Below are 18,209 nucleotides of genomic sequence, written 5' to 3'. Positions count from 1 at the left end.
AAATAAATTTTCATATCAGTGTTACGAGTTGGGGATTTAAAATATAGTTATACGTCTACCCAGATCCCAAAAGGTAAAAAAAAAAAAAAACAAAGACAATCGGACTATAAAAGGGTAGACAAAGGATGCGAGTTTTCGTTGTGTATAATAAAGTACCATAAATCCCTTAACAAAATATTCAGCTTATAAATTACCCTTAACCAAACTTAACCTAAACATTAACAGTATATACATATTAATAAAACATAAAACAATCGTGAAGCGAGTGAACGTGGGGGAGGCAATACAAGATTACAAATACTTAAGTGAGGAGCTGAGATGGCTGACGAGTAAGGCTGAGTATTGTAGAAGACGGTAGGTAGTCACTGTGCCGTAGGTTTAGAGGATAGATGATCCTGTGGTCACTTCCCAGAGTGTAGTGCTCTCTCCTCGAATTGGAGCTCACAAATAAGACTTGGAGGAAGTGACGCAACAACCAGGATATGGAGAAGGGAAACCCCGGAGTGTTAACTAAGACGAGTCATACTCGTGTCTCGTCCCTAGATGGCGTTGCTCGTGGTGCTGGGTAGGTAGATCAAGACAATAGATGGCGTGGTTCGTAGTGCTGGGTGGAGGGGTTCGTAACACACCCCCCCTCCAAAGACCTCCGTAGCACGGGCGCGAAGGAGGTGATCACCTGGTGCGTCTGGAGAGTAGCTGCTGCATTTCCACTGGAGCTCGGGATAAGGAGTCCCCAATCAGGTTGTCCACCCACTTTATGTGCCGGACTTGTAGATTATAAGGCTGGGTGAGGAGAGCCCAGCGGAGGATTCGCTGGTTGGAGGTCTTGTTGGTTTGGTTGAACTTGAGTGGGTTATGGTCGGTGAAGACTAGGGTTGTTTGTGGGCAAGACTGGAGGTAACATTCAAACTTCTTTATTGCCAACACCAGAGCCAGGGCCTCCTTTTCTATGGTCGAGTAGTTGGTCTGATGTTTTTTCAACTTGGCGGAGTAGTATGCCACAGGGTGGAGGACATCAGTGGTTGGGTCCGGTTGTAGGAGCACAGCCCCAACTCCGACACCGCTAGCGTCGATTTGCAGATGGAAGGGCAAGGTGTAGTCAGGTGGGTGGACTACAGGCTTGGAGGCAAGGAAGGCGGGGAAAAGACTGGTCGCACCTCTGGTTCCAGATGTAAGGGACCGCAGAACTGGTAAGGTCTGTGAGGGGCCCGGCCACGCTGGAGAAGTTACTGCAGAACCGACGGTAGTAGCCGCACATCCCCAGGAAGCGCAGGAGTTCCTTCCTCGTCCTTGGAGTGGGGAAGGACAAGATGGCTTTAACGTTTGCGTCCTTGGGTCTCACCATACCATGCCCAACGATATGTCCCAGGTAAGTCACCGAGGCCCGGCCAAAAGCAGATTTAGCCAGGTTTATGGTGAATCCAGTCTCTTGCAGTCGTGCAAACAGTATCTCCAAACGCACCAGATGTTCGTCCTAGCTGTCCGACACCACCACCAGGTCATCCAGGTAGGCTAGAACGTCCCACCCAGGCCTGACTCCGAAGTTGATGGCCCTCTGGAAGGGCCGAGCATTAGAAAAGCCAAACGCCATAACCAAATATTGAAAAGCACCAAATGGAGTTATAAAAATGCCGGAGTCGATACTCATCCGTGAGTCCCACTTGATAATATCCTCCTTTCAATAAGTCCAATTGTACTGATAAATTTTGCACAGCCTATGCTGTCTATTATATCTTCAATCAAAGGTAAAGGGTAGGAGTCTGAGACAGTGACCTGGTTCACTTTACGATAATCGGTACAGAAACGAAAAGTGCCATCGGGTTTTGGAATGAGAAGGCAAGGTGAAGCCCAGGGGGACGTACTAGGCTCAGCTAAGTTATGTTTTAACAAAAAATCTACCTCCTTTTTCATAATCTCTTTTTTTTGTGGATTTAGTCGATATGCTGGTTGCCTAATGGGTTGTACATCATCTGAGATTAGCTTAATATCATGTTTAAGTATATTGCAAAACCCTGGGAGGTCTGACGTGACTTTAGGAAATATTGATAATAACTTAGTGAGATCTTTTGCTTGAGATGGATTCAGAACAGAAAAATACTCATCAAGTTGTTGAGTATGTGTTAATGACTGTTAGTAGGGTTTTCTTTAGGTAGGGAAGTCTAAATTCTCCAATAGGTCCATCATCTGTCTCAGCTCCGGCCACAACAAAACCGTATGCAATACAGGTGACTTATAGCCTCTGGGATGTCTTCCACTCCTGACTGCCTGGAATGAAGTAAGTTTCATGAGATTAATGTGAACAAGTTGTGAAGATCTTTTCTGCGATCAGGAGTATGGACTATATAGTTGAGGGGAGATAGTTTATTAGCAACTATATAGGGACCAGTAAACTTGCTTTTAAGGGGAGAGCCTGGAATGGGTAGAAAGAGTAACACTTTGTCACCTGGAGAAAATGATCTTTTAACTAATTTAGGTTGGGACTTCACCATTTTTTCTTGGACTTTTTTTAAGTTTGACTGAGCAATGGTTCGGACTTCAGTTAATTTGTCCCTTAAAGTGTCAATGTATTGGGAAACTGTTGCGGGCTTAATAGATGGAGTGTCAAACCACTGCTCCTTTACTATTTTAAGGGGTCCCCTTATTTGTCTCCCATATAGTAACTCGAACGGGGAGAAACCCAATGACTCCTGGGGACATTCCCTGATGGCAAAGAGTAACAAGTCTATGCTTTCATCCCATTCCTTTTGGTGTTCTATACAGTATTTTTTGAGCATTGATGTACAATGGTCCACACTGAGGTCTTTCATCACCTGTTTGAAAAGATTGCTCGTAAAATTGGTGCCCTGATCGGATTGGATCTCTTTAGGAATGCCCACTGAAGTGAAAAGGTGCAAAAGATGTTTGATTACGTTTTTTGAAGTGATGCTTTTAAGGGGAAAAGCCTCAGGATAACGTGTACTGGTATCCATAACTGTGAGCAGGAATTGATTTCCCTTCTTAGTCTTTGGTAATGGGCCCACACAATCCACAACAATCTTTTCAAATGGTGTAGAAAATACTGGGATGGGCTTAATGGGAGCTGCTGGTATACTTTCATTTGGTTTTCCTACCATTTGACAAATATGACAAGATTTTAGGTACGTTGACACATCCTTCCTAAGTCCAGGCCAGTAATAGTGTTGGAGGAGCTTTTATATGTTTTCAGGATTCCGAAATGTCCTGAAATACCATCATGGGCAAGGGCAATTAATGCTGGTCTGACTGAGGAGGGAATTACCACTTGATGTATTTCAGACCACGTGTCTAGATGGGCAAGCTCAGGGGGCCTATAGGCCCTCATCAAAACCCCTTCCTGATAATATAAACACGGAAGGGTGTTAAAATCTTTACCCTCAACTGTTGCATGATGGGGTTTAGTCAAAGATGGATCAGATTGTTGGGCTTTAACAGGCTCATCCTTACTAATTGTCTTGTGTACAGATCTTCTGTGGGTAGGAAATATTATTAGAGGTGGTTTTAGACGAAGGGGCCCATTTCGCACACTCTGTGACCGGGTGACAGCACAAGATGGGAAAAGATGAGGAATAGTTTCTTTAAGGTCAGTGGTGGAGTTGACAGGTAAGGGAGGAGTCGACTGTCTTTATGTTAGGAACCACTAGATCTCCTACAGTCATTACCCAATAATAAATAAGATGCCGCACACAGGCATTGGGTCTTTCCTTATGGCTATTGCACTTCCCCAGTAATCAAGGGACATTGGAGGTGCACTTTAGCTAAGGGATAGGAAGAATGGGATGAGAGATCTGAAATTAGAACACTCATTAGTAAATGCGGTAGATATATCATGAATGACGTTAAACAGGAGGATAGATTGTGCTGCGCCCGTATCACGTAGTATACGAATAGGGGAAGAACGAGACCCCTCTATGATTGAAAATTTTCCCTCATAGGTGAATGAAGAGAAGAGATCCTGATGGGGCCTTTCCACATTGGTGGTTGCTATTGGTTTGGATTTGGGATCCAGGGAACTACTTTTAGCAATTCGACACTTTGGGTGTTTACAAGTCTGGATCGTATGGCCTGGATTTTTACAGTAAGAACAATTAAACTTGGTTGTATCAGGGGGGGTAGGTGTGGGACCTTTCGACCTACCACTCACGCCCCCAAGGTTATCATCAGAGGAGGACCTAACATGTCGGGAAGTACCACGTTCTCTACTGCCCAGTGACTCCACCAGCAAAGCGTGCAGCGTCAGCCAGCTCAGCAGCCGCGCCCTAAGTGCCTCTCCACGCTCCTCCACATGCTTCAAGATGTGAAATGGTATCTTGCTCTTCCACTCCTCCAGGACTACCAAGTTTAACAAATCCTGAAATGTGGAGGTCTCTGTAGCCTCTAACCACTTCTTAAAAAACCTAAGCTTTTCTTGAGCAAACTCAACAAGGTGTGGGAAAATGGTTTGGTTAGTTTACGAAACTTCTGCCGGTACCCATCTGGCGTGATAGCATAAGAGGTGAGGATATTCTTTTTTTACGTTATCATAGTCATCAGTCTGGTCTAAACAGTTATAAACTCTACGAGCCTTACCATATAATTTAGGAACTAACACTGACACCCACTGGTCCTTTGGCCACTCATTCTTCCCGGCTATTTTCTCAAAAGTCCTAAATGACCCGTCCATATCGGATTCATCAAACCCGGGAACAAGGGAAGAAGCAGTAGCAGGGTTAAAAGCAGCTAGTTTCTCTCTTAATGCCACTTCCTTTGATCTAAACTCCGATGTTAAGGTGACTTCTATCTCTCTTACCTGTAGTTCTTTCAGTCTAACCTCCTGCTCCAACTTGGCCCGTTCCATCATTTCCTCATGCTCCAACTTGGCCTGTTCCGACCTTCCCTCATGCTCCAACTTGTGCTCCAACTTGGCCTGTTCCGACTCCTGCTCCAACTCGAGTTCTTTCATTTTGATTTGGAACTCGAACCTAGCTCGTTCCAGTTCTAAGGCGTCTATTCGTTGTGTTTCTTGTTGAGGGCTAGCCAGACCTGAAACAACTTCTGAGTGAGGAGGGGTGGTGGATAGTGGTTGAAGTTTCTTGGACATGGGCGTTAATCTGTCAACAGCGGATTCTTTTAAAACTTCATGTTGAACCAGCACTTCAATCACATGATTTTTAACATTTCCTTAGTCAGTTGCTGTGAAAATGGGATATTGTAATAGTTGGCTATTTCTTTCCATTCTTTCTTCAGGATATTAACACGTAATTTAGCTACGGAAGGATTTTCAATAAAATCCTGGAGATCAAAACCTGAGGTGGCCATTGTTAAGAAAAATAGGATAAATTAACTAATGGTCAAAAGATAAGATAAGTGGATAACCCTAGAAAATATCACGGCAGTGGATAACCAGAAAGTCCCGAAACTAACCAAGTTATACCTAGGGAAATTACACTTATGATTATTGTTCTTCTGAGAAGATCCTTAGATAAGGATAAGAGAGGTAGGCGTATTACGGCATTAATATAAAGATCCGGATTAACAACCCTGATAAATGGTATGATTGACCCTGAATGAGATAATGAGAAGAACAATAATTGAGGCTTTATAATTATGGGGTCCTGGTAGAGCGGGGCGTCCCAAGATATCACTTCACCGTAAACTAGTGACTATGGAACAGCCTACTCTGGAGTGAGGGTACGGCATTAAACAGATCCGGATTCTTCCCTACACTCGATAAGACTTACTACACAACTGCCACGTGTAATAACAGGTAAGCCTTATGACACTTGGAACCTAATATCCTACGTCTGTCACTCTTACTGTACGATAATACCAATATATGCAAACACATATGAAGGAAACTTTAAACCACCGTAAAGCAATTGTGAACAGAAGTGACTGGGAGAATAATTAACACTGAGTAACAAGGGAGGAAGGAATATGGTACTTAAGGTCGTGTCCTGTCACGGTCGCCATTTGTTACGAGTTGGGGATTTAGAATATAGTTATACGTCTACCCAGATCCCAACAGGTAACAACAATAAAAAACAAAGACAATCGGACTATAAAAGGGTAGACAAAGGATGCGAGTTTTCGTTGTATATAGAGTACCATAAATCCCTTTAACAAAATATTCAGCTTATAAATTACCCTTAACCAAACTTAACCTAAACATTAACAGTATATACATATTAATAAACATAAAACAATCTCGAAGCAAGTGGACGTGGGGAAATTAATACAAGAGATACTAGTACTTAAGTGAGGAGCTGAGATGGCTGACGAGTAAGGCTGAGTATTGTAGAAGACGGTAGTAGTCACTGCACGTACGTAGGTTTAGAGGATAGATGATCCTGTGGTCACTTCCCAGAGCCAAGTGCTCTCTCCTCGAATTGGAGGTGACGCAACAACCAGGATAGGAGAAGGAAACCTCGGAGGTAACTAAGACGAGTCATACTCGTGTCTCGTCCCTAGATGGCGTTGCTCGTGGTGCTGGGTAGTAGATCAGGACAATAGATGGCGTGCTTCGTAGTGCTGGGTGGAGGGTTCGTAACACTATATACGACACAGATAGCACTACAGATAAAATTAAGAGACGCATGTAAGAAGCAAACAATAAAAAATGGAATGATATTATAATGGCGGCTGACATGACTAAAGACACAAAAACATTTTGGACTTCCATAAACAAGATGAGGGGGCACAACAAGCAAAAACACCATACATTAAAGACCAAAATGGAACAAAATTGCACGAGGAAAATGAACAAGAGTCAGCATTCAAAAGGGAATGGGTAAAAGTTTTTAAAATATCAGATGAGAAAATGAAGATTTTGATAGTGAACACGAAGAAAGGATAGAAGAAGAAATGGGAAGACAAATACATAGAATCACCCCAAGGCAATATATAGACTATAACTTATTACCTAATAATCAAATAATAACCATGGGAGAAATGATGCACTGTCTGAGGAAATTTAAGGAAAAAGCCCTGGGCTCACAGGTATTACACGAAATATGATCATGAATCTACCTGAAAACATTTTAAATACACTTATTAAACATTTATAACGCATGCTTAATAACTGGTTACTTTCCAGACAAACTAAAATATGCTAAAATGATATTTATTCCTAAAGAGGGTAAGGACAATAAGGAAATATTAAACTACAGGCCAATATCTTTATTAGAAATTACCGGGAAACTATTGGAAAAAATATTAAATTCAAGACTTATAGCCTTTTAACACAACATGGGAAAACTAACAACAGACAACATGGATTTATGCCCAATAGAAATACCCTAACTGCAATAGCTATAATAACGGAAATAATTGCAATAGAAAAAAGCAAGGGTAACCAGATCAATATAATTTTAAGGGATGTTTCTAAGGCTTTTGATAAAGTTGGGCATTTAGGCTTGAAATATAAAATATTAAAACTGGGACTTAACGAATACATGCTAAGAATATTGTGTAACTATTTAGATGATAGGAGAGCACAAATTCAAATTGGAAACTTTTTAGGAACTATGTTTAATCTTGAGAGTGGAGTACCTCAAGGAGGATGCCTTTCTCCAACACTATATACAATTTATACTTCAGACACACCTCAACCTACCCCCTTTAGTGAATATGTAATGTTTGCTGATGATATTACTCAAATAGTATCATACCCAGGAAAATCAACTCAATTTATGGCACTCTACACGGTAAGAGCGATAAAAAACATAAATGATTTTGAGAAAAAATGGAAAATCAGGACAAATAAGAACAAATTCAAGATAATACCAATAGCCAAGATTAAAAAACAAGTCCAGTAATAGTCGACCAGGAACTATACCCATACGACACTGAAGGTGGATGCTTGGATTAAAACTAACAAAAGAGGATATATAACATACTTAAAAGATAAAGAACGACAGGCAAGAATAAGATTATCAAAAATAAAACGCTTTAAGAACCTTAGCATTAATAACAAAAGAAAGATTTATATTGCCCTTGTCAAATCAATTATGGACTACCCACCCATCCCATTGAACACCCTTAGTAAAACGTGCATTAAAAGGTTACAAAACAGTACAAAATATAGCCCTCAGATTTATATATAACATAAAAATATACAGACCACATCAATAATGAACAGCTACACAAGAGAGCAAACCTCTTAGCAATCAATGTAGATATACACAACAAAGCTGTAAATATTTGGAAAAAAGTGACTGAACTTAACACAGAAACATATCAAAACTGGATAAATAATATAGACAAGGAAGAAGTAATTGAACCACCTCCTGCCTCAATATACACAATTCTACATAAAACATTACTAGAGGAATAAAGATGAGAGTGACCAACCAGCTCCACTAAGAACCTGGCATACAGTGTACCTTTAGACTAACACAACTAACACTTAACTAACACCCAAAAAAAATGTGACTACCCTCCCAGTTACACAAGGACCTGGGCGGGCTCACTAACTCCAACAATAACAAAAATAATAATAATAAGCAGCATTATATAAATAAGCCAATATTAATACAAAGGTCTGACGACCCAAGGGAGCAGAACAAAGACAAAACACCAATAAGAAAGATGAAGCGATCTGGTTGAGCCCAGATTCTTTCTACTCCTACTGTATTTCAGTTTCACCACCTTTTTCTTCAATTCCTAATAATCTTCTTTCACCTCTTAACTAATGACTTCGTATCGTATCGTACTATCTAGCCTAAACTGTTTAGCCTGACGTAGAGTTTTTTAATAAATCTGGTGATATGGAACCACACACAAGCCCCCTTAACCTGGGATAATGCAATCAAATGGATAATTGCTAACTATTCTCAGAGATAATGCAATCAAATGGTTAGTTGCTAACCGGGGGCTGCGCCCCCGGACCCCCTGTGTTAGATACTGTATTTGGTCATGATGAATTGTTTATTAGACTATAAGAAATCCTCTTCCTTCTTGTATTGGCAAGGGGAGTTTGCTTTAACTTAGGTATGCTAGCCTAAGTAAAAATAGATGCCCCTTCCTTATTGGTGTTGTCGATGGCACAGCACAGCACAGCACCGTGCCTATGACGAAATCAACTTCATTAAACTCAACTCATACTTCAAATGCACCAAGAGAACTTGCACACCCGAATGGAAGACCGTCAGAGTCAATGGAGGGCCGATTTAATAGCCACTACAGAAACTTGCACACCCGCATGGGAGACCATCAGAGTCAATCGGGGTCGATTTGATAGCATACTACAGAAACTTGCACACCCGAATGGGAGACCGTCAAAGTCAATCCGGGGTCGATTTGATAGCATACTACAGAAACTTGCACACCCGAATGGGAGACCGTCAAAGTCAATCGGGGATCGATTTGATAGCATACCACAGAAACTTGCACACCCGAATGGGAGACCGTCAAAGTCAATCGGGGGTCGATTTAATAGCATACTACAGAAACTTGCACACCCGAATGGGACACCGTCAAAGTCAATCGGGGGTCGATTTGATAGCATACTACAGAAACTTGCACACCCGAATGGGAGACCGTCAAAGTCAATCGGGGATCGATTTGATAGCATACAACAGAAACACACCCGAATAGAGACCGTCAAAAGTCAATCGAGTCGATTTAATAGCATACTACAGAAACTTGCACACCCGAATGGGACACCGTCAAAAGTCAATCAGGGGTCGATTTGATAACGCTACAGAAACTTACACACCCAGATAGGAGCCGTCAAAGTCAATCGGGGATCGATTTGATATACAGAAACGCACCGAATGGGGAGACCGTCAAAAGTCAATCAGGGGGTCGATTTAATAGCATACTACGAAACTTGCACCCGAATGGGGAGACCAAAATCCAAGTCAATCAGGGGGTCGATTTGATAGCATACTACAAGAAACTTGCACCCAGATAGGAGACAGTGAAGAATCAATCGAAGTCAGTTAATAGCATACTACAGAAACTTGCACACCCGAATGGGAGACCGTCAACGTCAATCGGGGGTCGATTTAATAGCATACTACAGAAACTTGCACACCCGAATGGGAGACCGTCAAAGTCAATCGGGGTCGATTTAGTAGCATACTACAGAAACTTGCACACCCGAATCGGAGACCTTCAAAGTCAATCGGGGGTCGATTTGATAGCATACTACAGAAACTTGCACACCCGAATGGGAGACAGTCAAAGTCAATCGGGGGTCGATTTAATAGCATACTACAGAAACTTACGCGAATGGGGAGACCGTCAAAAAATCAATCGTCGATTTAATAACATACTACCAGAAACTTGCACACCCGAATGGGAAGACCGTCAAAAGTCAATCGAGTCGATTTGATAGCATACTACAGAAACTTGCACACCAGATAGGGAACAATTAAAGTCAATCGAGTCGGTTAATAGCATACTACAGAAACTTGCACACCGAATAGAGAACCGTCAAAGTCAATCGAGATTGAATTTAATAGCATCTACTACAGAAACTTGCACACCCGAATGGGAGACAGTCAAAGTCAATCGAGGGTCGATTTAATAGCATACTACAGAAACTTGCACACCCGAATGGGAGACAGTCAAAGTCAATCGGGGGTCGATTTAATAGCATACTACAGAAACTTGCACACCCGAATGGGAGACAGTCAAAGTCAATCGGGGGTCGATTTAATAGCATACTACAGAAACTTGCACACCCGAATGGGAGACCGTCAAAGTCAATCGGGTCAGATTTGATGATAACATACTAGAAAACTTGCACACCCGAATGGGAAGACCGTCAAGTCAATCGAGAGGTCGGTTGATAACATACTACGAAACTTGCACACCCGAATAGAGAGCCGTCAAAGTCAATGTGGTGATTTAATAACATACTACAGAAACTTGCACACACCGAATGGGAGACCCAAGTCAAAAGTCAATCGGGGTCGATTTAATAGCATACTACAGAGAAGTTCCACACCCGAATGGGAGACCGTCAGAGTCAATCGAGGGTCAATTTAATATCATACTATACAAAATGATCCGAGAATCTACACTCACCGAGTGAGAGACTGTCATGAAAGCGTCCGCCCTTGTACGCTGGATGGCACTATTTCACTATAGTAAGGGGTAGGGGCACCTCGATCACATTATACAACATACCAGAGAAGTTCCACACCCGAATGGGAGACCGTCAGAGTCAATCGAGGGTCGATTTAATAGCATACTACAGAGAACTTGCACACCCGAATGGGAGACCGTCAAAGTCAACAGGTGGTCGATTTGACAGCACACTACAGAGAACTTGCACACCCGAATGGGAGACCGTCAAAGTCAATCGGGGGTCGATTTAATAGCATACAACAGAGAACTTGCACACCCGAATGGGAGACCGTCAAATCAATCGGGGGTCGATTTGATAGCATACTACAGAGAACTTACACCAGGTAGGAGACCGTCAAAATCAATCGAAGTCGGTTGATATACTACAGAAACTTACACACACCGAATGGGAGACGAGTGAAAGTCAATGGGGTCGGTTAATAGCATACTACGAAACTTGCACACCGGGCCGGGAGACAGTGAAAAGTCAATCGAGGTCGATTTAATAGCATACTGAAACTTGCACACCGAATGAGAGACCGTCAAAAGTCAATCGGGGGTCGATTTAATAGCATACTACAGAAACTTGCACACCCGAATGGGAGACCGTCAAAGTCAATCGGGGTCGATTTGATAGCATACTACAGAAACTTGCACACCCGAATGGGAGACAGTCAAAGTCAATCGGGGGTCGATTTAATAGCATACTACAGAAACTTGCACACCCGAATGGGAGACCGTCAAAGTCAATCGGGGGTCGAGCATACTTTAAAAAATGATCCGAGAATCTGCACACACACCGAGTGGGAGACGGTGATGAAAACGTCCGCCCTTATATGTTCGATTGCACTATTTCACTATATTAAGGGGAGAGGGTGCCTTCGCACACATATTCGGTGTGAAATATCTTCCGCCCCCCAGCGGAGCGCTTCGGCGCCTCTGCGAAGCAAAGCGCGGCATTCAAAAACAACAACCAAAATTGCCGTCGCTTTCCCTTCCCTGCCCTGCAATGGCTGGAGCAACAGCAGCAGAAGAAGAGAGAAATAGTCTCATGGGGTCAGAGGAATGGCAGTGGAGCGCGATCTATGAATTTCACTAGCCAGGTCTGTCTCCCAATTGAACATTATTACTCTCTCGGCGCACACGTCGCCACCACGGTTTCCGCGACAGCAGCAGCATCATGATGTTGCGTCTATTGTAAGTCCGAACCGGGTTATTCGGCTGTTCGCGAACAGTCGGGTTTAACCTTGCCTAACAACGATCAAACAACTTCCACTCTCGAGGTGCGGTACGGTGACTGTCCTATCGTCCGCTCTTGTATGCTGGATTGCACTATTTCACTATATTAAGGGAGGTGCCTTCACACACCTATTCGGTGTGGAATATCTTCCGCCCCCAGCGGGCGCCTCTCATAAAGCGGCATTCAAAAACAACAAGTTGCCGTCGCTTTCCTTCCCTGCCCTGCAATGGCTGGAGCAGCAGCAGCAGCAGAAGAAGAGAGAGAGAAATAGTCTCATGGGGTCAGAGGAATGGCAGTGGAGCGCGATCTATAATTTCACTAGCCAGGTCTGTCTCCCAATTGAACATTATTACTCTCGGCGCGCGTCGCCACCACGGTTTCGACAGCAGCAGCATCATGATGTTGCGTCTATTGTAAGTCCGGAACCGGGTTATTCGGCTGTTCGCGAACAGTCAGGTTTTAACCTTGCCTAACAAACGATCAAACAACTTCCACTCTCGAGGTGCGGTACGGTGACTGTCCTATCGTCCGCTCTTGTATGCTGGATTGCACTATTTCACTATATTAAGGGGAGAGGGTGCCTTCACACACATATTCGATGTGAAATATCTTCCGCCCCCCAGCGGAGCGCTTCGGCGCCTCTGCGAAGCAAAACGCGGCATTCAAAAACAACAACCAAAATTGCCGTCGATTTCCTCTCCCTGCCCTGCAATGGCTGGAGCAGAAGGAGAGCGAGAGAGAGAATAGTCTCATTGGGTCAGAGGAATGGCAGTGGAGCGGGCTAATGGCGAGTAGGCTCGCGATCTATCAATTACACTAGCCAGGTCGCTCTCCCTATTGAACATTATTACTCTCTCACGTCGCCACTGCGGTTTCCGCGACAGCAGCAGCATCATCATGATGTTGCATCCACCAATTAGTCCGGAACCGGGTTATTCGGCTGTCTGCGAACAGTCCGGTTTTAACCTTACCCAACATCCACTCTCGAGGTGCGGTACGGTGAATGTCCTATCGTCCGACCTTGTATGCTGGATTGCACTATTTCACTATATTAAGGGGAGAGGGTGCCTTCACACACATATTCGGTGTGAAATATCTTCCGCCCCCCAGCGGAGCGCTTCGGCGCCTCTGCGAAGCAAAGCGCGGCATTCAAAAACAACAACCAAAATTGCCGTCGCTTCCCTGCCCTGCAATGGCTGGAGCAGAAGGAGAGAGATTTTAGTCTCATTGGATCAGAGGAATGGCAGTGGAGCGGGCTTATGGCGAGTAGGCTCGCGCTCTATCAATTACACTTGCCAGGTCTCTCTTCCGTTTGGACATTATTTACTCCGTCTCTCTCTCTCTCTCGGCGCACACATCGCCACCCTACTAGTTTCCGTCACAGCATATGCTGCGGCCTTTCAGTCCGGAACGGGGCTCCCCTTCGCCTTGCTGTCTGCCCAACTTAGCGGACTTGCGTTGGCTGATCACCCCGTCTTCGCGTCTGTGCCGGCCTTCAATGCAGCGCCCAACCGTCTCTTGACCGAGATTCATTGCACTATTCCACGCGCAAACGGCTACCCTAAATGTGCATAGACAACGCTCATGGTTCAACACGACCAGGGCGCAGTCTGGGAGCCGAGTATACTAAAAAGAGAGTTTAGCAGCCAAAACTCGTCAAAGCACACGTTGGGTTACCCCATCACCTAACAACGATGATGGCGGTTCCCACCCGTGAAATACACAACCTAACCAATATTGGGCGACGATGGCGCTCATGAGCCCACGTCCCCACAAACAGTAAGAGAAAGAGAGAGAGGAGGAGATGGGCCAATGTGCGGTCCCTCGCCCAATGTCTTATGCCTCGCTGGGGCAAAGAGAAGAGAAGAGAAGAGGAGCGGATAAGGGAGGAGATTGGCCAACGTGCGGTCCCTCGCCCAATGTCGGCTGCCTCGCTGGAGCTGGGTAAAGAGGAGAGGAGCGGATAAGGGAGGAGATTGGCACACACGGTGGCGCTGCCGGCGCCGAGGATAGCAAGAGAAGGTGCAGTTTGATCTGATCATCTGGTTTGCTATTTCTCTAAGGCCAACGTGCGGTCCCTCGCCCAATGTCGGCTGCCTCGCTGGGGCAAAGAGAAGAGGAGAGGATAAGGGAGGAGATTGGCACACACGGTGGCGCTGCCGGCGCCGAGGATAGCGAGAGAAGGTGCAGTTTGATCTGATCATCTGGTTTGCTATTTCTCTAAGGCCAACGTGCGGTCCCTCGCCCAATGTCTTCTGCCTCGCTGGGGCAAAGAGAAGAGGAGCGGATAAGGGAGGAGATTCGCCAACGTGCGGTCCCTCGCCCAATGTCGGCTGCCTCGCTGGAGCTGGGGCAAAGAGGAGCGGATAAGGGAGGAGATTGGCACACACGGTGGCGCTGCCGGCGCCGAGGATAGCAAGAGAAGGTGCAGTTAGATCTGATCATCTGGTTTGCTATTTCTCTAAGGCCAACGTGCGGTCCCTCGCCCAATGTCTTCTGCCTCTCTCTCAATCTCACTATTTTGGCCGCCGTGATAGGCGCCGCCAACAGCAGCAGCTACCTGGTTGATCCTGCCAGTAGTCATATGCTTGTCTCAAAGATTAAGCCATGCATGTGTAAGTACAAGCCGATTTAAGGCGAAACCGCGAATGGCTCATTAAATCAGCTATGTTTCATTGGATCTGTAAACCCACTTACTTGGATAACTGTGGCAATTCTAGAGCTAATACATGCAATTGGTCTCTGACCGCAAGGGAAGAGCGCTTTTATTAGTTCAAAACTGGTCGGGCCCCGGTCCGTAACCCACCTGTGGTGAATCTGAATAACTTCGGGCTGAGCGCACGGTCTCCGCACCGGCGCCGCTTCTTTCAAGTGTCTGCCTTATCAGCTTTCGATTGTAGGTTATGCGCCTACAATGGCTATAACGGGTAACGGGGAATCAGGGTTCGATTCCGGAGAGGGAGCCTGAGAAACGGCTACCACATCTAAGGAAGGCAGCAGGCACGCAAATTACCCACTCCCGGCACGGGGGGGTAGTGACGAAAAATAACGATGTGAGTCTCATCCGAGGCCTCGGAATGAGTACACTTTAAATCCTTTAACGAGTATCCATTGGAGGGCAAGTCTGGTGCCAGCAGCCGCGTAATTCCAGCTCCAATAGCGTATATTAAAGTTGTTGCGGTTAAAAAGCTCGTAGTTGGATCTCAGTTCGGACTGACGGTGCACGCCCGGTGTTTACTGTCCGCTCCGAACAGCCGCCCGGCTCCGCAGGATGCTCTTTGTCGAGTGTCGAGTGGCGGAGAGTTTACTTTGAAAAAATTAGAGTGCTCAGAGCAGGCTATTTGAATGGCGAATGGTGATGCATGGAATAATGGAATAGGACCTCGGTTCTATTTTGTTGGTTTCGGAACCAGAGGTAATGACTAATCGGAACAGGCGGGGCATTCGTATTGCGGCTAGAGGTGAAATTCTTGGACCGTCGCAAGACGAACTACTCGCATTTGCCAAGGATGTTTTCATTAATCAAGAACGAAAGTTAGAGGTTCGAAGGCGATCAGATACCGCCTAGTTCTAACCATAAACGATGCCAACTAGCGATCCGCCGGCGTTATTCCCATGACCCGGCGGGCAAACAAAGTGGTTCAAAGGAAACTTGGGAAGGAACCACCAGGAGTGGAGCCTGCGGCTTAATTGACTCAACACGGGAAACCTCACCAGGCCCAGACACGGAAGGATTGACAGATTGAGAGCTCTTTCTCGATTCGGTGGGTGGTGGTGCATGGCCGTTCTTAGTTGGTGGAGCGATTTGTCTGGTTAATTCCGATAACGAACGAGACTCTGGCCTACTAAGTGTCGACGGATCTCCAGAAAATGGTGTCAGTTCGCAACTTCTTCTTAGAGGATAAGCGGCAATTCTAGCCGCACGAGATTGAGCAATAACAGGTCTGTGATGCCCTTAGATGTTCTGGGCCGCGCGGCTACACTGAAGGGATCAACGAGTTTTCCCCCTCCGAGAGGAGCGGGTAACCCGTTCAAAGCCTTTCTTGCTGGGAATTGGGGCTTGCAATTGTTTCCCATGAACGAGGAATTCCCAGTAAGTGCAAGTCATCAGCTTGCGTTGACTACGTCCCTGCCCTTTGTACACACCGCCCGTCGCTACTACCGATTGAATGATTTAGTGAGGCCTTCGGACTGGCGCTCTTGGATTGTCGGCCCCGTTGCCCGCGAGGGTTTTCTGGGGTCGTCGCCTCGAGCTGACGGAAAGATGTCCAAACTTGATCATTTAGAGGAAGTAAAAGTCGTAACAAGGTTTCCGTAGGTGAACCTGCGGAAGGATCATTAACAGAGAGAAAGAGAACGGGGCGCTCTTAAAACTACTACTACTCTCCTGATTTGGGCGGTCTCGGGCTCTGCTCTGGCAACTCCAGCAGCGAAAGAGGACAATCCCGGCCCCCGCACCAAAAATAGGTACCACCACGCTGTAGGTGGACCACACTCGGGCGAGAGCGCGAAGACCGGAGGAGGATGGACGGAGCTTTGGACGGCTGCCCGTCCGTTCCTTACTACCGGCGAATAAGCCTCTTGACCCAAAAAGAGTGAAATTCAAGTGTCAAAAACAACAACAAGCCGTCCGGCCAAACCCAAACCACAAACTTGGGCTATGTCTGTCAAACCCTTTCATTGAGACTCGACCTGTGATGGTTAGTCGCAAAAAGACCAAATGGCAAATACACAACTCTTAACGGGGGATCACTCGGCTCGTGGGTCGATGAAGACCGCAGCAAACTGCGTGTCGGTATGTGAATCGCAAGAATACCAGATACATCGACAAGTTGAACGCATATTGCGGCGGCGGCAGCCATATGAGCTTGTCGCCGCCACTCCTCTACGAGGGTCGGAAATATACATCCATCGGTTTGCTCTTGGAAGTTCGGTGCATACTGACTGTCTCCCCCGACGAGGGTAACCCGGGCTCCAGGCTTCCGCCTTGGGGTTTTAATCGCCCGCGCCTTGCGCAGGCGTGCCATAAACAAAGCCTATCACTAGCAGAATCCATGGACTTGGCGCACCCATTCAACCACAACAAAAGCCAGGCACACACTGCGTGTGTGTCCGTCCCGACGACAGTTGTCGCCCTCGCAAATAACTGGAGGCGCTCTTTTGCCTGCTGTCCACAGAGACACGAATGGCCGTCGGCTGCTCATGGCTGATGCTGCACATGTTCTAAGAGGCACACGTCCTCCTCCTTCTCTCTCGGAGAAGAAGCACTCCATCCCACGAAGAGGAAACGAAACCGGGTCGGATATCTTTTAAGTAAGCCCGCCGGAATTTCGTCTATCACCTCGAAAAGAGTGCTTGGCATGCATTGCAGTGGAACCTAAATTGATGAGTGCGCCTGGGCCTGCAGTCTACCATGTAGTGGTGCAGGCAGAGAGATGAGAATGCTTGGGTGACACCGTGCTCTTCCTCACGCGCTCCTCCACCCTCTCCCACGGTCAGACGCGGTGTGGGCGTTCTCTTTGAGAGTTCGCCACGAGTCCACGTCTATCTCATGACTGACAGGCCTGGGAGGGAGGCAGGGGGAGTTCTCTCTAAACGCGTTAAAGACGGTGTTGCGCCTCATAACGGCGCTCGCCGGGATAGAGCACTAGTTCTGCAGCCGGAAAGGCCGCTCACGCCAATTAATACTGCGACTCTCGCTCTCTTTCTCCGGATAAACAAGTGCCACTGCTGTGGCATGCGGGAACGGGGAAAGAGGTCAAAGTTTAAATGGCAAAGGTGCGGCCGAGTAAGGGCGGAACACGAGCGTATATGCATTAAAACTGTGTATATGACTCTGCGAGAGATGTTCTGCTGGAACACTTTTCCTATTGGCTATTTACCACTCGTTGAGAAG

General features: G+C 45.9%; 1 non-coding gene across 1 annotated transcript; it reads left to right on the top strand.

Annotated features, from left to right (window-relative positions):
- The first annotated feature begins 17,046 nt into the window (after nt 1-17,046).
- LOC121855663 lies at nt 17,047-17,210 on the top strand. The gene has a single exon (XR_006086826.1). It is a non-coding gene; the product is annotated as a 5.8S ribosomal RNA (ribosomal RNA).
- Nucleotides 17,211-18,209: the final 999 nt, after the last annotated feature.

Source organism: Homarus americanus, unplaced genomic scaffold, assembly GCF_018991925.1.
Source record: "Homarus americanus isolate GMGI-L3 unplaced genomic scaffold, GMGI_Hamer_2.0 scaffold59961, whole genome shotgun sequence".
Lineage (NCBI taxonomy): Eukaryota > Metazoa > Arthropoda > Malacostraca > Decapoda > Nephropidae > Homarus > Homarus americanus.
The sequence above is the reverse complement of the archived record's forward strand: the minus strand, read 5'-3'. Positions and strand labels throughout refer to the sequence as shown.